The 10,722-nt window shown below is 41.7% G+C and overlaps 1 pseudogene; it reads left to right on the top strand.

Annotated features, from left to right (window-relative positions):
- Positions 1-9,786: 9,786 nt before the first annotated feature.
- On the top strand, positions 9,787-9,884 carry LOC120891922 (U6 spliceosomal RNA; annotated as a pseudogene).
- Positions 9,885-10,722: the final 838 nt, after the last annotated feature.

Below are 10,722 nucleotides of genomic sequence, written 5' to 3'. Positions count from 1 at the left end.
TTTCCAACTACACATATCTCTGTGAGGCAGGATTATATTCACATAACCAAAATAGCATATGGCAATATACTACTGACGCAGAGTTGTAAATGGGAATTCATCTATTTTCAATTAAGTCAGCCATTGTAAAGAGAATTGAAAAAATATAAGACGGTGCCAACAACCTGAATATATTATTTAGAAAAATACAGGTATTTTTTATAAAATGATATTTATATTAACATATGCTTTATTTGTTACTAGTTTTAATGTGGAACTATTTTGAAAATTATGATTTTTTTATTTCTAGTAGGGTAAATATTGATAAAAGTAATGTACAAAGGACTTGGGCTATGGCTCAGTGGTAGAGGGCTTACATTGCATGCATGAGGCTCTAGGTTCAATGCCCATTACTGCAAAAATAATACTAGTAATAATGATGCACATAAACAGATACTTTTAGGGGTCATCAATAAACTTTGGAAGTGCAGAAGAATCCTGAGAACAAAAAGTTTGAGAACACTGGGGAAGGTATGATTCAAAATTCTTTTGGCTGTAAGAGACAAATTCAACTACAACAGCCATAAGCCAAAGCCAGTTTCTTTTCACCCCTTAGGCTTCTCCCCTCAGTGCTGGCACCAGGTCAGGCAGAAGCTCCAGGTTGACATCCCATTAGCTTAGCAATGCCTGATGCATCTTTTCCAAGGCCCAAAGGCAGACTCCCATTGGCCTGGCTTCTGGACTAAGACTATGACCCACTAGGACTTGAGACCTTGTGTTCATCTCTGCAATGGTGAGTTTATACAGTATTTCTTGAATGAATCATGTAGACGGAGAGGGGTGGCTTACCAGAGGAAAAGCAGAACACTTTTGCCATGAGAAAGGAAAAGAATGTCAGATGCACAAACAATATAGCCACAGACTACATGATAACATTTTGGTTGGCAGTGGACCTCATATAAGAAAGTGGTTTTGGTTTGAGCTGATGGGGTAGCTCAGTGATAAAGCTCTTTTCTAGTAGGTGTGAAGCCCTGGGTTTGATCCCCAGCCCTGCAAAGACAGACAGACAGAAGACAGACAGATTAGATAGATAGATAAATAGATATATTAGATAAATCAGATAAGATTGTGACATCAGTGCCAGCAAAACACATTATTCACATGTTTATGGTGATGCTGGTGTAAATAGCCTACTATGCTGCCAATCATATAAAAGTGTTGTACATCCAATTACATACAACAGATTAAGGTTTGACAATGACGATAAATGACTGACTTTTGTTAAAATGTGTGATACAACTATGTCACTGGTTTATAAATTTACTATAGGATACTTTTTGTCATTATTTTAGAGTGTACTCCTTCTACTTACAGAAAAAGGTGAAGTCGGGTTTGGTGGCACCCACCTATAATCCAAGCCACTCAGAGGGCTGAGGCAGGAGGATAGTGAGCTGGAGGCCAGCCTCAGCAACTTGCCAAGGCCCTAAGCAACACACCAAGACCCTGTCCCAAAATTAATTTAAAAGGGGGAGGGGAGGTCTGGGGATGCTTCTCAGTGGTAAATTGCAACTGGGTTCAATACCTAGTACCAAAAAATAAGAAAAAATTAAAATAAGTTGACTGTAAAACATTCTGCTATGTTTTGCTGGCAGTAACCTCGTACATCTCATGCTTACTGTGTCTCCTGGTCACATGGAGGCCACACTGAGTGACTGGCCTATACCATCTAGGTTCTTGTAAGTGTCTCCTATGATGGTCCCACAACAATGAAATCACCCTATAACATAGTCTCAGAATGTTTCCCTATCGAGTTATGTGGCACTTGTCTATCCTTAAAATGACAGCAGCAAAATAAATGTGTGAGAAAAAGAAAACCAGATGGTGAAGGTAGCCTGGGCCAGCAATGTCACCCATGGTGGATGCCTGAGGGGATGAATCGCAGCTCCTGCATCTATTTCTCTTTTCTTTTATTCCTTTCTCTTCAGAGTCAGGGTCTGAAGTAGCTACTGGGGACAGTTTTGTGGCTTGGCTCCAGGCATGTTGGAAACTGGGCATCGCAATACAGAAGGATTGATCATTTTCCCCAGTGCTGTCCTCAAGGGTGGGAAGGACCAGGCTGTTCTCATCTCTGGAGCAATTTTGAATCAAACATCTGCTTTTGCTTTTCCAGTATCAACATCTGGTGAAGGAAGGAGGGGTAGTGTTGTCTTTCAGGTTCCTAATGCCAAAGAAGGACCTGAAAGCAAACGGCAGGGGATCCGTAGAAAGTCTGCCCTGGAGCCTGGTGAAGTGGCACACACCTGTAATACTAGCTACTTGGGAGGCTGAGGCAGGTGGATCCCAAGTTCAAGGTCAGCCTGGATAACTCAGTGAAACCCTGTCTCATAATAAACAAAAAAGGGCAGTGGTAGAGTGCTCACCTGGCATACACAAGGCCATGGGTTCCATCCCCAGTATTGGGGGGTGGGGAGGGAGGAAGGAAGCAAGGAAGTCTGTTTAGAACCCTGGACTTCTGTTAAGAGGAGTAAGGGCACCGAGCCGGAGCTAGGGCAGCAGATATAAGAAAGAGAGGCAGGAAACATCTATGGATTTTCTCAGGGAACATGGACTTTGGGCCATCTGCCCTATCTCTCATTCCTCTCCATCTCCATCCTGTGCTTTTTTTTTTTTTTTTTTTGGTACCAGGGATTGGACCCAGGGGTGCTTAACCATTGAGCCAAATCCCCATCTCTTTTCTTGTCTTATTTTGAGACAGCGTCCTGCTAAATTGCTTAGGCCTCGCTAAGTTACTGAGGCTGGCTTTGAACTTGCAATCTTCCTGCCTCAGCCTCTCAAACTGCTGGGATTAAAGGCATGTGCCACAGCACCCAGCTTTCCTGTGTTCTCTTCGGGCAGTGTTCCTCCAAAGCCTTCTCCTAGTGCTGATCCTTCCACTTCTCCATGTAAGTCTAGGGTTTCTTTAGAGATCCTAGGAGAGCACTGCTTCTCTGAGACCCAGAGATCTACTCTGGACTGAGAGCACCCAACCTACCCACATCCAACACGCCCTCATCTTGGTGTCAACCATTGTCCTGCAGGATCCTGACCATGGCTGAGGTGTGTGTTAGTGTCTGGAGACCTTGACATTTGTTCTCTCTGGGTTCTTGGTGCCTGAATTTGCAAGGATTTATGGTTCCAATTTCACCACTCCTGTCCCACTTTTCCAAGGTCCAGTACATCATTGGGCAGGTACCCTGGATCCCTAAGTTATTTTGGCCATATGGAAAGTAATTAAATTACAGAAAAACCTGAGACTCAATCTCCTTCATATCAACAGCACAGATTGGATGATGCCACTAAGAACAGAGACCTCCCTTTCTAGACGACCGAGTGCCTCCCATGCATGAGCTCCTTTCCATCTCTCACCAACTGTATGGCCCAGTACCATGAATATGCCCATTTTACAGATGAGGAAGCCAAGGCCCAGAGAAGTTAACTGACTCACCTAATAGTTTTTTAGTATGGTTTTTGCATTGTAAATATAATTCAAGTTGTATTGGACCTGTCACCAATATTTGTGAACTTGACCATTATACAAACTGCCTCTGGCCATTCCTGCCAATCTTCTTATGAAGAGTTTTATAGAGAATTCAAACATTACTAAAGAGATGAGAGTTGGCCTCTGTATTAATTTGAGAAAGGCTAGCTAATGCAATGATTAAACCCCAAATTTTCGTAGTTTAATACTATACTAATTACGGTCATCCCTAGTTACCACATGGGATTAGTTCTAGAACCTCCCCTAATCAAAATCCTCAGGTGCTCATATCTTAAATAATCTATTATTTGCATATAACTTATGTACATGCTTCTATATACTTTATTTTTAAATTTTTTAAAAGTTGCTGATGGACCTTTATTTTATTTATTTATATGCAGTGTTGAGAATCGAACCCAGTGCCTCACACATGCCAGGCAAGTCGCTACCTCTGAGCCCCAGCCCCAGTCTCATATACTTTAAATCATCTATAGATTACTTCAGATACTTAAAATAATGTAAACACTATACAAATATTGTTATAATGTTTTTTTTTTCTTTTTCTTTTCCATACCGGGGATTGAACCCAGTGGTACTTTACCACACAAAGCAACAATCCCAGCACTTATTTTTTTATCTTGAGACAGGGCCTTGTTAAGTTGCTTAGGGCCTAGTTAAGTTGCTGAGGCTATTCTTGAACCTATGATCTACCTGCAACATTGGAATTACAGGCATGTGCCACCTCACCCAGCTGTGACACTATACAGTTAAGAATGACAAAAAGTCTGTGCATGTTCAGTATAGACACAATTTTTTCCCCCAATATTTTCAGTTCATGGTTGGTCAAATCTACAGATGCAGTAGCCATGGATAGAGAGTCAACTGCATTTCCTATTCATACAGCAATCTGATGAATATATTCCTGATGGTTTTCCTCCATATGGTGATTCAGGGACCCAGGATTGTCTCATCTCATAACTCTGCCATCCCTTAGGGTCTGGGACACCTCTGCATCCAGGAGAAAAGGAACAGAAGAAATGGCACTCCCTTTTCTAAATTGTCTTGACCCAGAAGTGACACTTCTTCTCATATTCCATAGGCCCACACTGGTCATATGGCCTTGCATAGACAAGAGTTGGGAAATATGTTCCCTTCCTGAGCAGCCACCCCTCAACATCAGCTGTGTGTCATGGAAGGGGAAGCATAAAAAATGGGTTGAAAACTGAGTTCTCACTGACCTAGCCTCAATGACTTTCAAGTTCCCTCTTCCCCATAAAACTCTAGGTTTTGTAAATTAATTTATCAGGAACACACAGGAATTGGATAAAGACTTGAAGGTCCTTTCAATATGGACGTATTCTTGCAAGAAATGATAGACAGGGCTGTGGCTGTAGCTCAGTGGTAGAGTGTTTGCCTAGCATGTACAAGGCCCTCGGTTTTATCCTCAACACCACATAAAAATAAATAAATAAAGGTATTGTGTTCAACTATAACAAAAAAATAAAAAAATTTTTTTAAAAAGAGAGGAAATGATAAAGACAGAAAATGTCTACCATAGGTCTTGTCTGGGGACTGACAGTTTCAGTGCCTTAATGTCTGGATTTTCTCAGGTCCAATCCATATGGTTCATTAAAGCATTCCCATGGGAGGCCAAGATGGACTTTAGAGGCAGAAGCTTTGATTGGTCTCCATCACTCAGTGCAGAGAGAGGAGCTCAAAGATGTGGTTTTACATAATATTTAGAAATAAGCATCTGAGAAGTGTGGAAACATGTCGTCCTGACTTACTCAGCCCTTGGTTAAGTACTGGCATTATCACCATCTGCTGAATGTGGAAGTTGTTTAAAAATGAGTCACCTGGCACCAAAAATCATTTATACACCAACCCCGCTCCCCACCTCATTTCTTAGTATCAACAAAAAGTCTCTGCTGCTTGTAATTTCTAGGAAGCCTAAGAGAAGACAAGTTCCCAGGTGACGTCTGGTTATTCACCCACAAGTGCAAAGGCATCACCTTCTTTGAACCTCCCTGGCACACTGGCTTCTCAAGTAGGCCCTGTATGCATCCTTAAATGCTTAGCAAGGCCATAAGCAACTCAGCTCAAATTTGCTTCAAAATAACAAATAAAAAAGGCTGGGGATGTAGCTCAGTGGTCGAACCCCTCTGGATTCCATTCCTGGTACAAAAAAAAAAAAAAAAAAGAGAGAGAAAGAAAAAAATGTGCTCACATAAGGAAATGCATAGACATTATTTTTTAATTCATGTGCGTATAAACTGGATCCAACTCTTTGGAATCTCTTTCGCATCTCATACTCAGTATTCTTTGATAGCTTTTCATGTAACCACTGAGAAATACTATGGGTTGTGTGTTGCAGCAGCACAAGCCCAAAATCCCAGCCACTCAGGAGGCTGAGGCAGGAGGATTGCAAGTTCAAGGTCAGCCTCTGCAATTTATTGAGTCCTGGTCTCAAAAAAGGGGGACAGAGTTGGGGATGTTGCTCAGTGTTAGAGCACCTCTGGGTTCAATCCCCAGTGGTTCCCCCCACCTCAAAATGCTATAGGTCTGGCATTTTGACTAATGGACCTCAAACATTTTCTACTTGAATTACATTGCCCCTTTGATATTCTGTAAGCTAAATACTGAAATATAAAGTTATCTTATGTGAACATATTTATTTTTTGTACCAGGAATGTAACCCAGAGGGGTTCAACCCCTAAGCTACATCCCCAGCCCTTTTTATTTTTTATTTTGAGACAAATTTGAGTTGTGTTGCTTATGGCCTTGGCTAAGTTTCTGAGCCAGGCCTTGAACTTGTGATCCTTCTGCCTCAGCCTCTTAAGCTTCTGGGATTACAGGCATGTGTCACCTCAGCCAGCTGAATACATCTTATGTGGGACCACAGGACAGTGAAAAAGGGGAAGAGAAAAAAAAATGGGGGCTAGGGCTGGGGCTCAGTGGTAGAGCACTTGCCTAGCATGTGTGAGACACTGGGTTTGATCCCCAGCACCACATACAAATAAATAAATAAAATAAAAGTCCACTTACAACTAAAAATAAATTTTTTAAGTAAATTTAAAAAAAAAGGTTTGTCTGTAAGCAGATAGATACATATGAAAATAAAGAAGAAATGCTCTAGATATAGATCTACTTTCTGCAAAGGGTCAAATGGCCAGAGCTGTGAGAAGAGTGTGGATATTATTTCCCAAACTTATGACAAACACATATTTCTATGCATAATATAAATATCAATATAAAAATGTATAATAAATTTTTTATTGCTGGTATCTATTAATATCAGGTCCTGGAACTAGGATTCTATGAAATACAGGTTGGGAAATTCTGTTACCAAGCTCAGTATAAAAATAATAAGCAGCTGCTAAAAAATTGTAAATTCACTGTCTGGATTCATACATGAAAATGTTTACAGAAAACAGATTCAAGTTAAAAAGAGCCAAAGATAAACTTGAATGTGTGTATTGATGACAAAGTTATGGAAAATTATATCAGATTCAATGGAGAAGTAGAGAAAGATAAGAAGATGAGAATTTGAGAACTATGGGATTGTTTTCTTTTTTAATCCCAAGTTGCTGGGCAGACAGGTGATATCATGTCCGCAACCTGGCCTTTCACTAAGGTTATTTTTCCATGTCTATTGTCAATTTTTTTGTGTGTGGTGGGGGAAGGTTACCAGGAATTGAACTCAGGGGCACTCGACCACTGAGCCACATCCCCAGCCCTATTTTGTACTTGATTTAGAGACAGGGTCTCAATGAGTTTTTTAGCACCTCACCATTGCTGAGGCTGGCTTTGAACTTGAGATCCTCCTGTCTCAGCCTCCCAAGCCATTGGAATTAGAGGCATGCCCCACCACACCTGGCTCAACTTTTTTTTTTTTTTAATATTTATTTTTAGTTTTCGGCAGACACAACATCTTTGTTTGTATGTGGTGCTGAGGATCGAACCCGGGCCGCACGCATGCCAGGTGAGCGCGCTACCGCTTGAGCCACATCCCCAGCCCCTGGCTCAACTTTTTAAATACTGAAAATATCATATGGATACACCAATTAGTCTTATTGAAATAGAGCTAATTCCTTTTTATTTTAACAAGGGAATGAACTCAGGGGCAGTAAGACACTGAGCTATATCCCCAGTCCTATTTTGTATTTATTTAGAGACAGGGTCTCACTGAGTTGCTTGGGGCCTCACTTTTGCTGAGTCTGGCTTTGAACTCGTGATCCTCCTGCCTCAGCCTCCCAAGCTGCTAGGATTATAGGCATGCACCACCGCACCTGGCTATCTTTTCTATCTTAAGTGATGAGTGCATTGAGCTCCTCCTCAGGTAAAATGTGCCTGTATCTTCAGTGCAGTGGTACAACCCACAGAGGCGGGGGACAGGGTGGGGCGGCAGGGCCTGTCTCTTGTGGTTAGTGCCAAAGTGGAGAAGAGACTATTAGGACCCTGGATATCTGCTTGGACCTGCCACTTTCCTGATCCACATTGCAACCCTCAACCACTCCCTGATCTGGAGAGTGGAAGCAATGAAGCAAGACTGAGCTTAAACCTGAAATGACTGAGAAAACCTAGAATTAAGATTTTATTTTCCACTATGCAGCAAAACAAGACCTCAATCAGAGAGTAAGTTAAACTGGGGAAAAAAATGTTCCCTTGAGGCTGGTGGGCTCCTGTGCCTGTGAGAATTTACACTCACCCTAGTGTTACTTTTTAAGGACAATTGTAATACAAGCTGAAACTTGCTCAAGTCTCCTGGTACCAGGCTATACAAAGTGCTTTCTGTAAGAGATTTCATCTCACCCTCATTCATAATGGCAGGCAAGTACCATAACTCACATTTTAGAGAACAGGGAAAGGAAGCTTGCAGAAATGGAGTGATCTGACTAAGTGCAGTGGTGCATGCCTGCCATCCCAGCTACGGGGGAGGCTGAGGCAGGAGGATCACAAGTTTGAGGTCACTACTTAGCATGAGCCTGTCTAAAAGTAAAAATAGATTTTAAAAAAGGCTGAGGAGGATGGGCATTGTGGTGCACACCTATAATTCCAGAAACTTGGAAGGTTGAGGCAGAAGGAACCACAAGTTCAAGATCAGCCTTACCAGTTTAGCAAGACCCTGTCTCAAAATAAAAACTGGGAGGAAAAAAGGCTGGGGATGAAGCTTAGTGGTAAAGCACCCCTGGGTTCAATCTCTAGTACTAAAAAACAAAACAAAATAAAATCTGAACTGGAATGGTGGCACACACACATAATCCCCAGCTATTGGGGAGACTGAAGCAGGAGGATAATAAATTTGAGGCCAGCCTAAGCATTTTAATGAGGTCCTAAGCAATTTAGCAGACCCTATCTTCTCAAAATAAAAAAATAAAAAGGACTGGGGAAGGGCGTGATGGTGCACACCTGTAATCACAGTTATTTGGGAGGCTGAGGCAGAAGAAATGTGAGGCCCTAAGCAATCTTGAAAGATCATGTCTCAAAATAAAAAAATAAATAAAAATTTAAAAAACTGGGGATGTGGCACAGTGGTAAAGCAGCCCTTGGTTCAATCCCCAGTAATGGCCCCCCCAAATAAAAAATCTAGGCAGGGACTGGGGATGTTACTTAGTGGTAGAATGTCCCTGGGTTTAATCCCCAATATGGGGTGGTGGGGAAATGGGATGGGAATTGGAGTTCAAGGCCAGCCTGGGGAACCTAGCCCCTATCTCAAAATAAAATAAAAAGTGGTGGGAATATAGCTCAATCACAGAGTGCTTGCCTAACAAGTCCAAGGTCCTGGGTTCAATTCTTAATACTTAGGTGGGAGAGAGGAGAGACTGTTTTCCCTTAAGTTTTTTTCCTATTCCCTGGGTCAGTTGTTGTTCATTTTATTCTTTCTCTACAATGTTTTTGGTTCTCCTTAATTATTGGATCTAGGGGCTGGAGTTGTGGCTCAGTGGTAGAGTACTTGCCTAGTATGTGTGAGGCCCTGGTTTCGATCCTCACCATCACATATAAATAGATAAATTTTTAAAAATCCATTAAATTATTGGATCTAGCTGGTCTAAATTCAATCTGTGGCACTTTGTATTTCCCTAAAAGGACCATATGAATATGTACCCCTCGCCACCGGCTCTTTATATAATGTGACAGACACTGTTGCATCAAGACCTGGGGCCTAGCTGGGTATGGTGGTGCATGCCTGTAATCCTAGCAACTGAGGCAGGAGAACGACAAGTTCAAGGCTAGCCTCTGAAACTTAGTGAGACCCTCAGCATCTTAGCAAGATCCTATCTTAAAAATAAGTGCTTACTTCAGGAGCACATATTCTAAAATTGGAATGATCCAAAGAAGATTAGCATGGTCTCTGTGCCCAAATTTTTAAGAAGTCATTGGTATTAAAAAATAAGCAAAATAAAAAGCGCTGGGCATGTAGCTCAGTGCTCAGTGGTAAAGTATCCCTGGGCTCAATCCCTAGTACTGAGAGAGAGAGAGAGAGAGAGACAGACAGACAGACAGACAGACAGACAGACAGACAGACAGACACAGACACACACACCAGGCTGGTAATTTGTCTTTGCACTAGGGCTGGCTTGTTTCCTGATTGGTTGGTACCAGTGCCATGCTGAGGGTTAATTATTGTGGATCACACCTGTAGTATGTGACTGGTTCCTGGGGAAAATATCAAGTAGTCATTTGGAACACAGGAGCTCTGGAAAAACCTGAGCTAAGAAATCAGAACCCGTCCTGTTAGAAGCTGAGCGGAGCAGACCTCCTTCCTGAATTCTCATGTCCTCTCTGGATTCCTGTCATTCCAAGGTAGAGAGAGAACCCTCAGAGATGGATACCAGACTCCCATCTAATCCTGATATGGAGAGCTGTGAGCTGGTTCTAATTCAGTATTAGAAATAAATACATAAATTGCTACAAACTCAGGAATCATGAGGCAATGCATACTGATTAAATAGGCATGAAGAATGATTACTTTCATTAAATTACTATGTATGCCACAGAAAGGTTGTATTGTTGAAAAAAGATCATCAGGAAGGAATTGTAGTTTTCCTGGCATATTTGAAGTTCAGACCATGGGAACAGAAACCCCAAAAGTTTTTCCCCATTTTTCTTTTTTATTTCTTCCCTCATATCCCACGTGCCTAGGACAGGACCAGGCACATAGTCAATGCTCAATAAATGTTTGTTGAATGAAACTACCATTTTGAAGGATTCTAAGTTTGTTGTTT

Source organism: Ictidomys tridecemlineatus, chromosome 16 (genome assembly GCF_052094955.1).
Source record: "Ictidomys tridecemlineatus isolate mIctTri1 chromosome 16, mIctTri1.hap1, whole genome shotgun sequence".
NCBI lineage: Eukaryota > Metazoa > Chordata > Mammalia > Rodentia > Sciuridae > Ictidomys > Ictidomys tridecemlineatus.
Note: the sequence above shows the minus strand (reverse complement) of the source record. Positions and strands in the feature narration are given on the sequence as shown.